The 20772-nt window shown below is 45.2% G+C and overlaps 1 protein-coding gene across 1 annotated transcript in view; it reads left to right on the top strand.

Annotated features, from left to right (window-relative positions):
- The first annotated feature begins 3170 nt into the window (after positions 1 to 3170).
- SLC7A14 (solute carrier family 7 member 14) overlaps positions 3171 to 20772 on the top strand; it is a 104001-nt gene continuing 86399 nt past the window's right edge. Inside the window, exon 1 of the mRNA XM_040349336.1 lies at positions 3171 to 3268. The gene's annotated coding sequence lies outside the window, so the exon portion shown is untranslated. The remainder of the gene's footprint in view (positions 3269 to 20772) is intronic.

Raw genomic sequence — 20772 nt, 5'->3', positions numbered from 1 at the left:
GAAGTGGGGGGATGTCTGTGTATTGGGGGTGCCAAGAGGTGTGGGAGCTCTGTGTATTGGTGGTGCTAGGAGGTTGGGAGCTCTTTGTATTAGTAAGTGCTAGGAGGTGGGGGGAGTTATGTGTATTGGGGGGTGCTCAGAGTTTTGGGGAGAGCTGTGTATTGGGGGTGCAAGAAGGTGGGGGAGCTCTTTGTACTGGGGGTGCTAGGAGGTGGGGGCAGCTCTGTGTATTAGTAGGGGCTAAGAGGTGGGGTGAGTTCTGTGTATATGGGGGTGCTGGGAGAGCTCTGTGTATTGGACTGATAGGAGTTGGAGATCTGTATATTGGGGGTGCTAGGAGGTGGGGAAGCTCTTTTTTACTGGGGGTGCTAGCAGATACGGTGCGATATGTATATTGGGGGGTGTTACGGGGGTGGGGTAGCTCTGCACTGGGGAAGAGGAGGGACCAACTGACCTTGCCCCGGCATTGCATACACAGTGCCAACAACCCTTCCTTAAAGAGGAACTGCAGTTTTCTCACATCATTTGTAATAAAAACATCTTTGCCATTCTGACGCTTCCCTCCAATCACTTTGCATATTGTTTTATATATATTGTTATTCTGTATTTGCCAAATATGCTGCAGAAATCTCCCTCCACCAAGTCTGGCTGCAATCCACTTAAAGTGGATGTAAACCCGATTCATGAAATTTGAGCTGGGCACATATACCTGCAGTATTTTGGTATTTCTCTTCAAAGAGCTAAGTCCCATAGCTCTCTCCTGACCCTTTCCTCTGTTATCAGCCTGGTAACTCCTGACAAATTCTCGGACACATCAGATAAAAGCAGCCTGACATTTCTGTCAGGGGTGGTTGCTAAAAACAGATTAGCAGGGAGCTGGCCCTGTTACAAAACACCTCTGAGAGTCTCTGCCCATGATGAGAGGGGGTGTGTGCTTTTCCTCCAATCAGCAATTTTAGCTATCTTAGCTGTATGCCCAGACATCACACTGTTGCCGCGTACACCAAAAGCTTGCATCAAACTTTTCTTGTTGGAAATTCCGACCATTGGACTTTTTCTGACCAAATTTTCCGACAGCAAAAATTTGAAAAATGGTTCTCAATTTTTCTGCCAAGAAAAGTTCTTGTCGGAAATTCCAATCGTCTGTATGCAATTCCGACGCGCAAGAAAACCACGCATGCCCGGAATCAAATTGACGCATGCTCGGAATCATTGAACTTCATTTTTCTCGGCTCGTTGTAGTGTTGTACGTCACCGCGTTCTTGACGGTCCGAATTTTGTGTGACAGTGTGTGTATGCAACACAAGTTTGAGCCAACATTCCATCGGAAAAAAATCCACGGTTTTCTTGTCGGAATTTCCGATCGTGTGTACGCGGCATATGTGTTAAATAGCAAGAGGAAATTTCATAACAGGATCTGAACTTTCTAAACCGTATACTGTATAAATGTGAAGACAGCAGATAGACATGTAAAACCTATGTAGGGAGACTTGTTTCATCCCAGTGTATCATCTGAGGCTGTTCACTTTACTTTAAAGTGGATGTAAACCCACTATCATCCTTTCTAAACTACTGCCATAGTGCTGATCTATAAGGATAGACATGCCTTCTGCATGTATCCTTATCTGTCAAATGTCTCCCCTCTGTCTGTTATAAGAACTGAAAAACTGCAGATTCTGTGGGTGGATCTGTTGTCTGGAGCTCGGTGGGTGGAGTCGTGATGTTAGTAGACTCCCCGCCCACCTCTACACTCCCCTTGTCAACATGCATTTTCTCCTGTGTATTCCTTACACTAAATTCTGCTATGATCACTAACATCCAGTCAAAATCCAGAAAAGTAACCACATGACTTCAGAAAAGGAGTGGGGGTGGGAATTAAAAAATAATGCCTGTCTCCAGGCTAGTCAGGGATATGTAATTAGCAGACCTCCAGCTGTTGCAGAACTACAAGTCCCATGAGGCATAGCAAGACTCTGACAGAAACAAGCATGACCCCCAGAGGCAGAAGCATTATGGGACTTTGCATATCCTTGGGCTAGTGCATGAGATATGTAAATAACCTGGCATTCACAGCAAGGGGGGAGAACAGACAAAAGTTTTCTCCTGTTTGTCCGTTTATCACACTGAAAAAAGAAAAGTGGATTTCTCAGAGCTGGATTAACTAAAAATTCACTTACATCCACTTTAAGCCTGGTACGTTTTTTTTTTGTACAGCCCAGGAGGAGCTGCTGTACTGACGATCCTATGTTAGTACAGCGATCTCCCTCGCTGAGCTTAAAGAGGAATTCCACCCAAAAATTGAACTTCCTCTTAACCCACTCCTCTCCCCCTTACATGCCACATTTGGGGGGGGGAGTGGGGGCTTCAGGAGAAGGGGACTTCCTGTCCCACTTCCTCCTTCCGCCGAGGGGCTGCAAAGGCGATACGTCATATCGCCTTTTGGCAGCCCCTCCCTGTAGGCGATCGCCTGGGACACGTGACAGGTCCCAGGCGATCGCCTGTCCAATTAAACAGCGCAGCGCCGGGCCGCGCCGCTCGCGAATGCGCAGTGGGTGCCCGGCCGTGAAGCCGAAAGCTGTCACGGCCCGGGTGCCCACAGTAACAATGAAGACGCCGGCTGGGGAGGGGGGGAGAGGAGCGGACCCCCGGCCGGCGCGTCGCTGGAATGCTGGAGCAGGTAAGTGTCAGTTTATTAATAGCCAGCAGCTACACTTTTTGTAGCTGCTGACTTTTAATAAACCTAAAAAATGGGTGGAAAACCCCTTTAACAGACAAACAGGAAGTGGGCTGTATAAGGTATTTACTGGCAGAAAAAAAAAATTTGCTATCCAAATTTAAAACAACAAGGGCAGAAGATTTAATAGAAAGAAAGATGAAAAAAATACTAAAGGTTTGCATCAATATATATATTTTTTTCCCTAAAACATGACTAAGTCAATAGAACTTTCCATTACTACTTCTCACCTTCCTGCTGCTCCTAGGTTTATTTCTGCATGATATATAAAGGTTTGCCGTGTCATTTGTACTTTTTATTTTAACCCTTTCACCCCCCAAGCAAGCAGCAGCAGCCAGCCCTGTTTCTTCCTTCTCCAGGGTAATGTGATGAATAATGCATGTGTCTGAGGCCACGTGACCCAGGTTTAGTCTGAATGATTCAGGACCCTGTGCGTGCACATCCTGACTCCGCCCCCTCCCTGGCAGCGAGCGACACAGACAGGAGACATGGAGCTCAGCACTGCCTGCTCTGCCTGCTGATTTCCAGGACTCGGTGAGTGTATGGGCAATCATTCAGTAGCCTTCCTAATGCCGTGTCCTCTGCCTCCCCCTCCACTTTCTCTATCTGTCACACCAGCTTGGGCTTTAACCCATTTTACTTGCATTGTCCACTGATCTGCAGCTTGTCATCTTAATGCCATCTGCCTTATCCCTTGCTGTGATGCCTACATTGTATGCAGCGATCCTATGGCTAGTCAACGGTGTCCTTATAATAATAGGTTGGAGATGGGCGTCTGCTGTGTCCCAGAGGAAGGGGACTTGTGTAGTCCCAGAGCATCCCCAGCCCCCACCACATTCTGCCTGTCCCTGTGACTACAGAAGATGAAAGTGTAATGTACCTGGGGTCACCCGGGCACTCATAGTAAGCTACACTATGGGGATCGCTTTTCCTTGTGCGAGATCCTGGGTGTCCAATATGAATTATTTCTCTATCGGATCTATTACATGGAAGGTAGAAAGCAGGCTGATTAGGTTGCATGCAGGGCCCCTACAACTGCCCTATAGATGATTGCAATAACATGAAGATATCATACTGCAAGATTGCTGCCATGGTCCTGCTCCCAGCAATCACTTGTCTTTTTATTTTTCCATTAAAGCTAGGGTGATGATCAGCAATATCACACGAGATCGGAAGGATGATTAAAAAGTTGTATGAAGCCAATGTATTTAGTAGGGGATGCTGTTGTAGTAGTGGTTGTAGTAGTCGTGTGTATGGTCATCTGTGTGTAACAGGTGAAGCTCAGCATTGTCTCTGGCTGTTCTCTATGGATCATACAGGATATGGTTAATAATGACTGGCAGCTGGGAAAATGCTGCTTTCCATCAAGTGTCATTATTTAGTGAAAAATGCTGTCAGTAGTGGCTCAGAGGTAGTTATTAGGCTTCATGTAATTGACATGGCACAGTGTTGTCTGCCATGAGAACATGTATTAGTTCCAGCGAGTCGTAATTCTGCACAGCTCTCTATTGAGTCCTATACAGCCAGAGCTCTCCATAGATCCCTATACACACAGAGATCTCCATAGATCCCTATACACACATAGCTCTCCATAGATCCATATACAGCCAGAGCTCTCCATAGATCCCTATACAACCAGAGCTCTCCATAGATCCCTATACACACAGAGCTCTCCATAGATCCCTATACACACAGAGCTCTCCATAGATCCATATACAGCCAGAGCTCTCCATAGATCCCTATACAGCCAGAGCTCTCCATAGATCCCTATACACACAGAGCTCTCCATAGATCCCTATACACACAGATCCCTATACACACAGAGCTCTCCATAGATCCCTATACACACAGAGCTCTCCATAGATCCCTATACACACAGTTCTCTATACACACAGAGCTCTCCATGGATCCCTATACACACAGAGCTCTCCATAGATCCATATACAGCCAGAGCTCTCCATAGATCCCTTTACACACAGAGCTCTCCATAGATCCCTATACACACACAGAGCTCTCCATAGATCCCTATACAACCAGAGCTATCCATAGACCCCTATACAACCAGAGCTCTCAATAGATCCCTTTACACACAGAGCTCTCCATAGATCCCTATACAGCCAGGGCTCTCTATAGATCCCTATACAGTCAGAGCTCTCTATAGATCTATATACAGACAGATCTCTCCATAGACCCCTTTACAGCCAGAGATCTCCATAGATCCCTATACAGCCAGAGCTCTCTAGAGATCCCTTTACAGCCAGAGCTCTCTATAGATCCCTATACAGCCAGAGCTCTCCTTATATACCTTTACAGCCAGAGCTCTCCATAGTTCCCTATACAGTAAGAGCTCTCCATAGATCCCTATACAGCAAGAACTCTCTATAGATCCCTTTACAGCCAGAGCTCTCTATAGATCCCTTTACAGCCAGAGCTCTCTATAGATTCCTTTACAGCCAGAGCTCTCTATAGATTCCTTTACAGCCAGAGCTCTCCATTGACTCCTATACAGCCAGAGCTCTCCATTGACTCCTATACAGCCAGAGCTCTCCATTGCTTGTCTATGGGCGTTCACTGAGCTGTCCAGGGTGCTGAACTTCCCGCAGCTGGACAGTCTCCTCTATTGCTTCTCTACTGCTATGGCTTCTGCATGAATTCTTCTCGGCACACAAGGAAGGCGAGTTTTTACTGCTCTTTATATCTGCATATTAATCTTTTCTTGTTTAATGTTGTCTGATAAATCTACAAGATTAGTGAGATTTCATCTGCAAAGCAAACGGTTTCCTGTGTTTTCCATTAATCTGCTCTATTGTCTTTTATTTCTTTTTCTTTTTTACTGCTGACATTAATTATTGTTTCTATGAAAATGCTTTAAAGACACGATTGCATAGAAAACACTGGCATAGGCTAACATGAGGAACATAGGATTCCATAGTGCATGCAATAACTATGTTTAAAGCCCAACTCTACCCCTGTTGTATTCTCACCCCTGCTCACTGTGGGGAATTTATCAAAACTGGAGCAGACAGAATGTGGAACAGCTATGCATGGCAACCAATCAACTTCTATCTTAAGCTTGTTCCATTAAAGTGCAACTAAACCCACAACAATAAAAATCAGTCTGTATATGCAGTAAAGCATGCTTGGTATACTCACTGTGGAACCTAAAAGGTTAATCATCTACATTGTGTAAAAAGGTTGTTTGATCCTGTATTCTCTGATCCGCCCCTTCTTCCAAAGTCCCCTAATATATCCCCTGATAGTGCAGAGGCTATAGGGCAAGCTGCACATGCTCAGTTTGGGGTGTATGGCTAGAGAGGGCCTATCAGCACTGTCCAGACAGAGGGTCATTGGTCCTGCAATCATGGGAGAATGAAAACTCCTCCTACAAGCTTTAACCAAACATTGATAGAAGTCACAAGACTGCTTTACCTGCTGATGAAAAAAAGGTATTTAGCAGTTTATATTTACTAAAACTGTTACAGTTCCATGTTTTTTTTACTGTTGGAGACCAGATATAGTGAATGCAAGTTCCTACGTTTAATAACACCTTAAAGGGGAACTAAACCCTCCTATACAGCTGCCATGTTAGCCTCTGTTTGATCAGCAGTTGCCATGTGGCTGCACATGAGTTCAGTTATGACATCAGCCATTTGATGCATTTCCGAGAGTACAAACAACTGTGGCAGTTATCATTCATGGCACGCCTTAAGTGTAACTGTTTTGGGGAACTGGTTTAGTTCCCCTTTAAAAAATAAGTATGGCCATACTTCCATTATGGGTCACACGATTGCACTTACCTTTGCTCTCTTGTGACCCAGAATCAGCCAATAGCAGGATATTGCCTGCTATCAGCTGGCGTGGCAGAGTCGCTCTGAGTATTAGGGGTGCTAGGAGGATGGGTGGGATATCTGTGTATTGGGAGTGCTAGAAGGGAGGGAGATCTGTGTATTGGGAGGTGCTGGGAGGTTGGGGAACTCTGTATTGGGATACAAGGAGTTGGGGGGAGATCTATATATTGAGGGTGCTACTGGGCGGTGTAGCTCTGGTAGAAGGGGTGAGCTCTGTGTACTGGGGGTGCTAGCAGGCGGGGGGAGCTCTGTGTTTTGGGGTGCTAGGAGGTGGGAGAGTTCTATGTACTGGGTGTGCTAGGAGGTGGGGGGGCCCTGTGTATTGGGAGGGTACTAGGGGGAGGAAGGAGCTCTGTGTATTTGGGAGTGCTAGGAGGTGGGGGGGGGAGCTCTGAGTATTGGGAGATGCTAGGAGCTGTTTAAAAAACTTAATTTCCATCACAGATGGCTGAGTGATGTGTAAGATGTCGGTCGGCAGTGGGTGACAGCGCGTAGCTTAGCGGGGCGGAGACAAAGTTCTATGAACGCAACGCGTACGGGCGAGTAACCATTTTTAAAATAAAGCTGCTTTGTAACTGATCCACAGTGGGCACTTAGAGTGCACAAGCATAAGACTGAAGTTTTGACTGACTTAAATCAGATCTGGTCTCCATTCAGAGTCTGACCACAAACAATTACCTTGCAGATGGACAGACAAGGAATATGTCGTAGCCAAAACCAGGATGCTGGAACCAGCAGCTATGAGGAAGCAGGAGCGCACATGCTCCTGACACCTGACTGACAGCTGGCTTCAACTCTCAGCACTCATTTCAGAGCCAGCTGTGCCCATCCCCTTCCATTCCTGGTGCTCCAGTGAGTGCTGCAGGAGCAGAGCGGAGAGCGGTGACTGACAATCACCGCTCTCTGCTCTGAGCAGAATGAGAACTGAGTGATTAGCAGTCATTTGATCACTCAGTGAGTATGTAGGTTTATTATGTAGGTTTCATTTTTTTACAAACCCCAAACTTCTCTTTTAAGATTTGAAAATTATAGATAGAAGCTCATTGGTTGCCATGTAGAGCTGCACAAGATTATGTCTGATTCAGTTTTGATAAATACCCCCCATTATGTCTAGGGGTTCCAGAATATAGTGAGATACTTTTACCTTTTAATGTGTCCCAGCAAGCTCCCTATTACGGTGTGACCGGATTTCCCAGCCATCTCTGTAAGCAGCTTAAGACTATTGTCACGCTCCTGCCCCCTAAATATATATTTATGGCACCAAGGAAGCACCAAGATAGTGGTGCTTGAGGCAGAGGAGAACAGCGCTGGAGCTGGCTGGAGCAGGTATGTAAGGTAAGTATTATTGCCTGTTACTGTATGCCCTAGATCAGGTGTCTCCAAACTTTTTAAGCAAAGGGCCAGTTTACTGTCATTCAGGCTTTGGGTGGGCTGGACTGAGGTCAGTGGAAGAAAGCAATGCCCCATCATTAGTTATTATGGAAAGCATAGTGTCCCTTTTTGGTATCAGTGGGAGAAATAGTGCCCCGTCGATACTGTCAGTGAGAGGAATGGTGTCCCATCATTGGAGACAGTTGGAGGAGTAGTGCACCAAGGGCCGGATAAAGGCACGCAAAGGGCCACATCCACAGTTTGGAGACCACGACCCTAGACAAAACAAGCATTTAACCCTTGTAGTACTGTATGGCCGCACTGCTGGAGTAGATTTTTTCTAAATCCTGGAGTTGAGCTTTAAAGGAAACCCATGCTGAGAGAAATGTATGCCTGCAGCTACTAAGCCCTCCTAGTTGTATGGCTGTCTAGATGATCCAATGGCTTAAAGCGGTTGTAAACCTGCATCAATTTTTTTTTTTTTTTCTCCTGTAAGGCAAAAGTCATAATGAGCTAATATGCACCGCATATTAGCTCATTATGAAATACTTACCTCGGAACGAGGTGTGTAGCACTTACCTGGTCCACGCCGAGCGAGATTTCATCTTGCCTCGGCGTGTCTTCCGGGTATCGCCGCTCCAGCGCTGTGATTGGCTGGAGCGGCGATGACGTCACTCCCGCGCGTGCACGCGGGAGATTTAAAACTCGGCAAGGTCCGGTGGCTGCCGGTCCTTTCGCCGTAGATCCCCCCTGCGAATGTGCAGCGGCGCATTGCGAGGGGAATATCTCCTAAGCCGTGCAGATTTAGGAGATATTCTCCTTACCTACAGGTAAGCCTTGTTATAGGCTTACCTGTAGGTAAAAGTAAAAAAAGTGGGTTTACAACCACTTTAAGCACTTTGTGCCAACTGAGTCAGACCTAATACGGAAATGAGGAGTTTTAAACTTTTTCCAAGTTTACTGGTAGTATGTTTGTTCTGCATCAGTAAACCAAGGTACTTACATTGGACCTTCACTGCCCCCATCCATGCTGAGAGAAATGTATGCCTGCAGTTGCTAAGCCCTCCTAGTTGTCTGGCTGTCTAGCTGATCCACTGGTTTAAGCACTGTTTAGCAGAGCGTCCCAAAGAGAGCCAGGAAAAGCCCTGTTTGGGGTTTATACATCTCCTAGTTTCCTCTCATATACATTCAGGGATCTCTGATCTATGGTCCAGTTCGGGGTCTTGATCCTCTTCCCCAGGCTAATTTAGAGAGGTTATCTATAGGTAAGCCTAGATTAAGGCTTACCAGTAGGTGCTTGAAATATCTTCTAAACCTCCATGGTTTAGGAGATATTTACTAAAATCACGGGCGCCGCTGTCAACCGCGCCGGCGCACTGTTGTGTACCGTTCCTGATTGAGGTGTGCCGTCACTGGCGGCTCCCGGTTCATGCACGGGAGTGATGTCATCGCAGCTCCAGCCAATCACAGCGCCGGAGCTGCGATACCCAGAAGTAACCCCCGGGCAAGATGTCAGCTGCCTGAGTGTTGGAAGAGGACGACAGCGGGGGCTTCGATCTGAGGTGAGTATTACATAGCAAACTAGTATTCTATGTATACTAGCTCATTATGCCTTTGTCTTGCAGGTGGTGTTTTTTTTTTTTTTTAACTGGGTTTACTTCCTCTTTAAGCTCACCTGAACAGCCTTTGCTCTCTGCCTAGGAAACACAGAGATCACTGGTCTGTGAGAGCAAAAAGGTTGGAAAAAAGCTGTTAAGCAGTTTATGTAGAAGCTGACAAGCTATAGGCTTGCTCAGCCTGGTAGTTAGGGTCTGTATATATTGTGTAGTTAGTGCCAAGACACGGCTAGGTTTTTGTTTGGCTATTTTTGTTCTGTTTGTTTTTCTGAACACTGTACAGCACCTGTATATAGACTTGTATATATCATCAATAAACATAGCACTGTTTGTCATTACCTCACTGGATTAGGTATCTGTGGCTGAAAGACTGCTCACCCCAGGGAGCGGCTACCACTGTAAGTACCTTGTGTAACCTGGGGGACCGGCTACCTGTCCCCCAGGTTACACAAGGTACTTACAGTGGACCTTCACCACCCCCACCCAAGTATTTTTTATTTCCTTACTACCCCCTCATCTAAAAAATAAATAAATATATATATATATATATATATATATATATATATATATATATATATTATTCCTTTATAATAGAGTTCATCCCCATACTTTCTGGTTTCATGCCTAGGCGAGAATGGCATATTTGTTGCCCGCAGCCTCCTGGGATATCCATGTCATGCATCCCAGGAAGTCACAAGGTATTATACTACACATGCAGTCTATCTGAGGGCTGACTATCTCTTCCTGGTTTTTGCAGCTGCACTCTGATGCCACAGCATATGCATGTCATCGTGGGGCTGGCTGCAGAAACCCAAAAGAAACAGATGGCCCCTGAAGACGTCAGGTTGCAGTACCGGACTGCATGTGTAGCAGTGGAGCTTCAGATTCCTGTGTTTTTTGGGCAGAACCCAGGAAAACACAACAATTAAAACTAGATAATTCAAATCTTCCCACTTTGTCCGAAATGAAAGGATCTAAAAAAAATGTTTGACTTGCGCTCCATTCTAATTAAAATGATTGCTGGTAATAAAATAAATATTTTCTTAAGTGGTTCTAAAGGCAGAAGGTTTTTTATCTTAATGCATTCTATGCATCAATATTAAAAACCTTCTGTGTGCAGCAGCCCCCCTAATACTTACCTGAGCCCCATCTCGATCCAGCGATGTTGCACGAGAGCCTTGGCTGAGACACAGCAGTGGGTGCTATTGGCTCCTGCTGCTATCGGTCAAAGTAAGTGAGCCGAATGAGGAGAGAGAGGGGGCAGGGGTGAGCCGCAGCTCTGTGTCTGAAGGGGAATACAGAGCAGCGGCTCAGCTCGGGTGCCCCCATAGCAAGCTGCTTGCTGTGGGGGCATTCAGCAGGAGGGAGGGGCCAGGAGTGCTGGCAAGGGACCCGAAATGAGGAGGATCTGGACTGCACAGAGCAGGTTAGTAGCCACTGAGAAGCCGATGCGTGTGCCTGGCGGCCGCGATGTCCGCCAGGTACCCGCGATCGGCGGTGACAGCAGGGACGTGGAGCTCTGTGTGTAAACACAGAGCTCCACGTCCTGTCAGGGAGAGAGGAGACCGATGCTGTGTCCCTTGTACATAGGGACACAGCATCGGTCATCTCTCCCAGTCAGTCCCCCTCCACACACAGTTAGAATCACTCCCAGTTTACACATTTAACCCCTTCCTCGCCCCCTGGAGTTAACCCCTTTACTGCCAGTCACATTTATACAGTAATCAATGCATTGTTATAGCACTGTTCGCTGTGTAAATGTGAATGGTCCCAAAATAGTGTCAAAAGTGTGCGATATGTCCGCCGCAATATCGCAGGCCTGACAAAAAAAAAATCGCAGATCACCGCCATTACTAGTAAATAAAAAAAAAAAAATCATAAATCTATCCCCTATTTTGTAGGCGCTATAACTTTTGCGCAAACCAATCAATATACGCTTATTGCGATTTTTTTAAAATATATAGAAAAATACGTAACGGCCTGAACTGAGGAAAAAAATAGTTAAAAAAAATGGGATATTATTATAACAAAAAGTAAAAAATTGTGTTTTTTTTTTATAAAATGTTCTGTCTTTTTTTGTATATAGTGCAAAAAATAAAAACCGCAGAGGTGTTGAAAAGAAAGCTCTATTTGTGGGAAAAAAATGATAAAAATATAATTTGGGTACAGTATTGTATGACCGCGCAATTGTCATTCAAAATGCGTCAGCGCTGAAAGCTGAAAATTGGTCTGGGCAGGAAGGGGGTTTAAGTGCCCAGTAATGAAGTGGTTAACAGGGTAGTGGCATACACACACACACACACACACACACACACACGTTGAATTGGATAGGCCAGTGTCTTTATTCATCTTTACCAACTATAGAACTCTGTGTAATGATGTACTAGAAAAAGCTGATATGTGTACACATATGCTTCAGGCTATATTCACAACTAGGCTGAGCAATTTTCAGGTGCATTTCAAGCATTTACAAGTGTATTCGAGCTTTAGGGTTTTTTATTTTAGCCAATAGAAAGCAGTAGGGGGAGGAGACCATTTCTTACATTCACAAAATGCTTGAAATATGTATGTAACTATGTAAATATGCGCACAAAAAGTTCAAAAAATCAAACAAACATGTTTTTGCACATTTACAGAAGTTCCTATTAACACCTTGGTGCCAACAACACCCAGTTCTGCTTGAAAATGAGCCCATGGACCTTTTGGAGCATCGTTCTTCAAAACTACAGGCACTTGAGCGTTCATATGTGAATGCCCATCATTTAGAAACAAGATTTTGTTTGCTGAGTGTTTTGGAGTTTTGAGCTTCAAACTACAAATTGCTCAGATCTGAATGGGACTTCAATGTGCAATCATTTGCATAACAAGTACATATCTACATGGCACAGTATCAAGCATTTCTGTCTTGCAGCACTGATGCCTTTCTACTGATTCTTCCAAAGAGTGTTATGGGAATGATGAAGTGTTCATCCAGTGTTTATAAAGGATTCCTCTGGGTATTCCAGTGTTCTGAAGCTAGTAGCTTAATTGGCTCCAGACTAAAATAGCCACAAAGTTCCTACGAGGCAGACACAGAGTAGAATTTTCTAATTTGGTGGTACATGGAATATTTTCGATATAGTAAACCATAAAGAAAATAGTCTTGATAATATGTGCTTTCACAATGTGTCTGATACCTGTGTAATCTGTGAGCAAAAATGTAACATGCAAAGATTCAGTACTGTATATCAGTAAAAATGAGGACACTTGTATAGATCGATGACACTTTGTTATGACAGCCAAAGAAATGAAAGAGATGGCAGTGGTTATACACAGATACTCGTCTTAAAGTGAAGGTTCACCCGGAAATAACAATTTTTAACCTTAGATTGATGCTTATTTTGTCTAGGGGAATCGGCTATTTTTTTTAAAATCGAAGCAGTACTTACCGTTTTAGAGAGCGATCTTCACCGCCGCTTCCGGGTATGGGCTGCGGGACTGGGCGTTCCTATTTGATTGACAGTCTTCCGACAGGCTTCCGACGGTCGCATCCATCGCGTCACAATTTTCTGAAAGTAGCCGAACGTCGGTGCGCAGGCGCCCTGTAGAGCCGCACCGACGTTCGGCTTCTTTCGGCTACTCGTGACGCGATGGATGCGACCGTCGGAAGCCTGGCGGAAAACTGTCAATCAAATAGGAACGCCCAGTCCCGAAGACCCATACCCGGAAGCGGCGGAGAAGATCACTCTCTAAAACGGTAAGTACAGCTTCGATTTTAAAAAAACTAGCCGATTCCCCTAGACAAAATAAGCATCAATCTAAGGCCCCGTACAGACGATCAAACATGTCTGCTGAAACTGGTCTGCGGGCCAGTTTCAGCAGACATGTTCGGTCGTGTGTAGGCCCGAGCGTGCAGGATTCCAGCAAACATTTGACCGCCGGGCTTTTTCCCAGCGGACAAATATTCCTGGACTTGCTTTAAAACAGTCCGCTGGAATCCTGCCCGCTCGGACATGTTCGGTCGTCTGTACAGACCTACCGTGCATGTCCGAGCGCCCGCCATCCCTCGCATGCGTCGAATGACTTCAACGCATGCGTGGAAGCATTTAACTGGCAGGCCCGCCCACGTCGCTGCGCCATTGTCGCGGCGACACCGCATCATTGTCGTGGCGACACCGCGGACACGCCCCGCGTATTGTTTACGTGCGGATTTCTGTACGATGGTTAGTACAGCCATCGTACAGAAATCCCCGGGCAGACATGTACGGTGAAAACGGTCCGGCGGACCGGTTTCATCGTACATGTTTGCCCGTGTGTACACGGCCTTAGGGTAACATTTTTTTTTAGGGTGAACTCCCGCTTTAATGTGTGCAAGTCAAAAGATGCGGATTCTTGATTTAAAAAAAAAAACCTCACTTAGGCTACATTCATACTGCCACACAGGGTGACCTCTGGAGATCAGTGGATTCTTGCAGGCTGTACTAAACACTACTAGCAGCAGCTGTCAGATTTGTACTCTGTCCAAATCAATGGTCAGCGCCACCACTGTTTGCATGTAACTGCTCATTTTAGGACCTCGGCTATGGAACACTCTACCCGCGGACATCCGCTTGGAAGAAAACCATCTGTCCTTCAGAAAGAAGCTTAGGACCCATCTCTTCTGAAGACACAGGCAGACACTGGCTGCAAAAGCGCCTTGAGGCGATTTAGTTCGCGTTTGTAGCGCTATACAAGTTACTCATTCATTCATTCATTCTCAGGGGTAACAAAGTCTCCAACCAACCATGGACACAGATAATGTGCATCCAGGGTCGTTGTTTCTGCAGAGTTATGGCTGAATACGAACTGGTCACAGCTAGTCATCCAGTTTGTATGGAGCCATAGCACATAGTGTTATTATGTTCAGAGGCAGCATTTAGCCTCCTCAGGACGCAGCAAACTATCCGCACCAATGCACCTATATGATCGTAGCCTCAGTCAAAAAGAGTAACAGTATTTTATTCTCTTTGCTTTAGAAATGATGCCCCCAAATATAATTTATTACTGCGTAGAAAGTACGATTCTACATTCTATGCAAAGTCAAATTGACCTTTATTAGCTTTGACATAAGGGCGATAGCCAGGGGCGGACTGACAGCTCATGGGGCCCCCGGGCAAAAGGAGATCATGGGGCCCCCTGTGTCTCTGCCCATGTGTCTCTGCCCATGTGTCCCTGCCCACGTTCAAGCTGCATCCACACAAATCCTACCTACATATTGCACTGCCCATATTGCATGCATTCAAAGAATTTCTGGATGCTATGTTCCAAATAAATGTTTATTATAGGAATTAAAGAAAAATAAAATGTACATTAAAGTGCAACAATGGTACATTTTCGAAATTAAGGTTTTCATAAATTAGCACAATATTCCCGCATAGCTTTCCAATCGGCTCTTCATTGGTTAGATTGATAGCAGCGCAGCCATTGGCTCTCACTGCTGTCAATCAAATTAATGTTGTTGCACGCCAGGGGGTGGGGCTGAGTCATACACTTATCGGGTATGGCCGCCAAGTGTATCACACAGGAGTGCTCCTGCAAGGTAACCCACTCGGGAGAGAGCTTCCCAGAGGGGGTTAGCTCTTGCGGGGAGGAACCGTGAGAGCCTCCGTGGGACCCCAGAAGATGACGATCAGGGCCACTTTGTGCAAAACAAACTGCACAGTGGAGGTAAGTATGACATGTTTGTTATTAAAAAAAAAAAAAAACTGAACCCATACAACCCCTTTAACTATGAATTATGGCCCTAGAATTGCTCTCACTCTGATGTTCTGGTGGATACTATACATGTATCCATTATTGTTTACATACATATGCTCATCCTACATAACCCTTTTTATATAGAGTGTGTGAAGGGATTATGGGTGTGTTTTACATTTTTTTTAAATAATTGTATTTACTTTAAATCATTTTCACTGACTACCAATGTAAAGAACATTCTTCCCACTGATCACCAATGTAAGGAACATTCTTCCCACTGATCACCAATGTAAGGAACATTCTTCCTACTGTACACCAATGTAAGGGACATTCTTCCCACCGATCACCAATGTAAGGAACATTCTTCCCACTGATCACCAATGTAAGGGACATTCTTCCCACTGATCACCAATGTAAGGGACATTCTTCCCACCGATCACCAATGTAAGGGACATTCTTCCCACTGATCACCAATGTAAGGGACATTCTTCCCACCGATCACCAATGTAAGGAACATTCATCCCACTGATCACCAATGTAAGGGACATTCTTCCCACTGATCACCAATGTAAGGGACATTCTTCCCACTGATCACCAATGTAAGGAACATTCTTCCTACTGTACACCAATGTAAGGGACATTCTTCCCACCGATCACCAATGTAAGGAACATTCTTCCCACTGATCACCAATGTAAGGAACATTCTTCCCACTGATCACCAATGTAAGGGACATTCTTCCCACTGATCACCAATGTAAGGGACATTCTTCCCACCGATCACCAATGTAAGGAACATTCTTCCCACTGATCACCAATGTAAGGGACATTCTTCCCACTGATCACCAATGTAAGGGACATTCTTCCCACCGATCACCAATGTAAGGAACATTCTTCCCACTGATCACCAATGTAAGGAACATTCTTCCCACTGATCACCAATGTAAGGAACATTCTTCCCACTGATCACCAATGTAAGGGACATTCTTCCCACTGATCACCAATGTAAGGGGCATTCTTCCCACTGATCACCAATGTAAGGGACATTCTTCCCACTGATCACCAATGTAAGGGACATTCTTCCCACTAACCACCAATGTAAGGAGCATTCTTCCCACTGATCACCAATGTAAGGAACATTCTTCTCACTGATCACCAATGTAAGGGACATTCTTCTCACTGATCACCAATGTAAGGAGCATTCTTCCCACTGATCACCAATGTAAGGGACATTCTTCCCACTGATCACCAATGTAGGGGACATTCTTCCCACTAACCACCAATGTAAGGAACATTCTTCTCACTGATCACCAATGTAAGGGGCATTCTTCCCACTAACCACCAATGTAAGGGACATTCTTCCCACTGATCACCAATGTAAGGAACATTCTTCCCACTGATCACCAATGTAAGGAACATTCTTCTCACTGATCACCAATGTAAGGGACATTCTTCCCACTGATCACCAATGTAAGGAACATTCTTCTCACTGATCACCAATGTAAGGGACATTCTTCTCACTGATCACCAATGTAAGGAACATTCTTCCCACTGATCACTGATCACCAATGTAAGGGACATTCTTCTCACTGATCACCAATGTAAGGGACATTCTTCCCACTGATCACCAATGTAAGGAACATTCTTCTCACTGATCACCAATGTAAGGAATATACATAGGGAATAACACTCACTTAGGCTGGATTCACACCTACAGTATGCATTTTTAGTGCTTTTTGCATTTTGCAGATTTGCACTACAGAACGTGTTCCATAGGAAACCATGTTAAATGGACTGTTGTGCAAATCTACAAAATGCAAAAAGCACAAAAAATGCCATAGATGTGAATCAGGCCTTAGTCCAGGTTCACACTGACAGCGGGAATGAAATTGTGTGAGACAGTTCAGCTAAACTCGCACGATTTCATACCCGCATGTCAGTGTGAATTTGGCGGGTGATTTCAGAGACGTCTGTGCGGGTTGCTGCACAGATGTCTATGGAAATTGCACCAAGAAGTCGCCAAAGGTTATACAGAAACTACTTTTGGGAATCGGTGCTGCGCCAGTAATGGGGCATCGCACCGATTCGGGTAGTGCTATTACCATGCGATTTGACATGTCAAATCGCATGGTATATTGCTTCAATGTAAATCAGGTCTAAGTGCTATTCCCTATATATAACACTGATATCTATACACTGAGTGGCATTCAGTGTACCAGATATCAGTGTGCAGGGGCGGATTGACCATTCGGTCAGTTGGGCACTGCCTGAGGGCCCCGTGGTGGGAGGGCCCGGGCCGGCTCAGTCCGAAACCTGGAGGTGCCCGGAGCAGTGGCAGCTTATCATACACAATAAAAAAAAAAAACGAGTCTGTACCCCTGAGAAAGCAGTGTCTTGAACCATTAAATCCTGCTAGCTAGGATGATGTGGCTGTTGTATGAGAGGCTCGGGAGGGATGAGCTGGCCGGGATGGATGGCTCATCATGTGCACTAGTGAATAGCACCTGACCTGCTACCTGGTAAATAAGCACAGATATAGCACAGGGAAAGAAGGTAAAGTAACAATCAGCCTTTTCTTGTGAAAAAAAAAAGTAACAATCAGCATGGCTCTTATACCACAGATGAGACACAGACAGTGCTTTCATTATGACACTGACCTGCTTCTGCACAGGCAGGTCAGTGTGGATGCCATGCCTGTGCAATTCACATTTCACTCTGCCTCCGAGTCCAGCAGCTCCTTCACAGACAGTCCTCCGCGGCAGTGACTTACGGCCCCGCCCCCTCAGCTGAATTCCACAGGGGGGAGAGGTGGCCGGAGCGCCTGTCACAGTGACTGTAAATCCCTGCACGGCTCCATCCATCTCCAGCTCACACCTCACAAGCCTCTCATACAACAGCGCAGCCACATCAACCTAGCTAGAGGGTTCCAAGGCACTGCTTTCTCTGGGTTTTTTTCATTGTGTACTGTAGAAGGCAGCTGACGCTGCTGCAGGCACCTCCATGGGCGGACTGAGCCATCCCGGGCCCTCCCACCACGGGGCCCTCGGGCAGTGCCCGACGGACCGAATGGTCAGTCCGCCCCTGGCGATAGCTGCTTTGCCAAGAGTCAGTTTTGTGAATGGGTACCAAGTGCATTATGAGGCACGCTTCCCAACCCCTGTCATTCACCTGTCATTAACCTGTGTGGTTAGAACCAAATGTTTTTGTGATTTTTCTTACAGCTCATGAACTTATAATAAACCCCGATTGTTAGTCAAATGCCACGTACACACGATTGGAAAACCGCGGACGGAATGTTGTCTCAAACTTTTGTTGCATACACGGTCACTCAAATCTTGTCGGAAATTCCGACCGTCAAGAACGCAGTGACGTACAAGACGTATGACGAGCCGAGATCAATGAAGTTCAATAGGCTGTTCGGCTCTTCTGCGTGATTCTGAGCATGCATGTTTTTTGTGCGTCGGAATTGCATACAGAGGAGCGGATTTTCCGATAGGAACTTTTTCCGTCGGAAAAATAGAGAACCTGCTCTCAATCTTTTTTTGGCGGAAATTCCGACAGCAAAAGTCCGATGGAGCATACACACAGTCGGAATTTCTGACCGAAAGCTCACATCGGACTTTTCTTGTCGAAATTTTCGATCGTGTGTACGGGGCAGAAGAGTTATGCCCTCTGCTGCCTTTTCCAAGATTCTATACAAAACCAGTTTATAAAATTGCCCATGTCATAAATAATATTTTTGTGTCTTAGTCACCTGACATTTTCCAACTTTTTTTTTCTTATTTGTTATTGTTATTGTTTAGATGATGAGCAGGAATCTTTTTGTATACCTTATGTGTAGTATTATCACGTTTTTGCATTTTGGCTTAATAGGGCAATCAAACACCTCAGCTGTTTATATCTTGAATGACCATGTGCATCTAGTGAGGTATACCTGTTTGTTTAAACACATTTAAAGACGGTTTGACTTACCCTAATAGTTACAGGTATTTTAAGGGCATAGCTATCTTATTTTTGGTGAATGCCAGTGAGTTGAAGTGGTTGTAAACCTTATTAAAAAAAAAAACTGCAAGACAAAGGCATAATGAGCTAGCATGCACAGCATACTAGGTCATTTTGAATTACTTACCTTACATCAAAGCCCCCTGCAGCGGTCCTCGTACCCCACTTCTGGGTATCGCGGGCTCCGCCGGTAAAGGCACACTGACTGAAGCAAAGGCACATACGTGCCATTGCTTCAGTTTGCTGTAGTGCGCATGTGCCAATGACATCGGCATATGCAGGGGACAGGGGATATTTCCTAAACCGTGCAGATTTAGGAGATACCCTGGGTAGCTACAGGTAAGCCTTATTATAGTAATGTTATGTAATTGAATAATTAGGGTATTTGGTGGTGTAAATTACCCCCACATAACGTATGTGGCTGGCTGGTGGAGCTATCTAAGTGCCGGTTCACACAGGGGCAACCCGACTTACAGCACGACTTTGCAAGGCGATTTGGAGGCGGCTTTAGCACGACTTCAGCGTGACTTTGAGCAACTTACAACGCGACTTGAAGTTGCCTCCAGGACAGGCGACTTTGGCTGTGGCCAATCACAGAATAATCAGCTCTGTGGGAGGGAGGGGCTTGCCTGATTAAACTATTTTCTTTTCCTGTAAAGTTGCTTTAGTTAAGATGGAGATCCGACATTGGAGGCAACTTCCATTGAAATCTATGGGTACAAGCTGCCTAGAAGTCGCCTTGAAGTAGTACAGGAACCTTTTCTGAAGTCAGAGCGACTTCAGTAGTGTACATTAAGACGGCTCTCATTCACTTTAATGGAATTTCTTGTGTCCAGCGACTTGGGGCAACTTGAGGTCTGACAAGTCGGATCCCAAGTCGCTGTAGTGTGAACCGGCACTTATTGTCATGTTTTCTGAACTATTTAAAGATTAAACCTAGCATAAATAAATATTATCTAAATACAAGAAGCATTTGTATTCTTTTTTGAATATTGGTGTACATTGTGTATTTCTTTCAGATCTGTGAAGTAATCCAGTGTGAAACTTCCCCTCTGTGCAAGAGCTTGCTGTAATAAGGACCAATCACTGCTGCTCTTTTTCTTAGTGCAGGGCGATTGGTCTTGTATTTGCCCCCTTCTGCTTGTATTTGCCCCCTTCTGTAGTTATATGCAAACAGTCTGTACTGGGTGGAACTGCTCTGATGTGCACAAGCCATGTGTAGCAAAGTAGACCGACGTCCTGTAATATCTTTGTGACTACTTTATTTTTTAATAAAAGTTTTTGTGCCCAGAGTTCAGCTTTAGGCCCCATACGTACAGACATTTGGATGCATTTTATATGATTTTCCTGCACACAGGAATCTATAGCTAGTGCAGACAGCCTGCCATATAAGTGAATGGATGTAAGCGGTCATAGTCGTGTAAACGCTAATGCTTCTGTACAAGTACATACAACCTTTTTCTAGTACGCAAAGGTTTTGCAGGAGCTT

This window comes from Rana temporaria, chromosome 4, assembly GCF_905171775.1.
Source record: "Rana temporaria chromosome 4, aRanTem1.1, whole genome shotgun sequence".
NCBI classification, from domain to species: Eukaryota; Metazoa; Chordata; class Amphibia; order Anura; family Ranidae; genus Rana; species Rana temporaria.
This window is presented reverse-complemented; position numbering and strand designations above follow the sequence as displayed.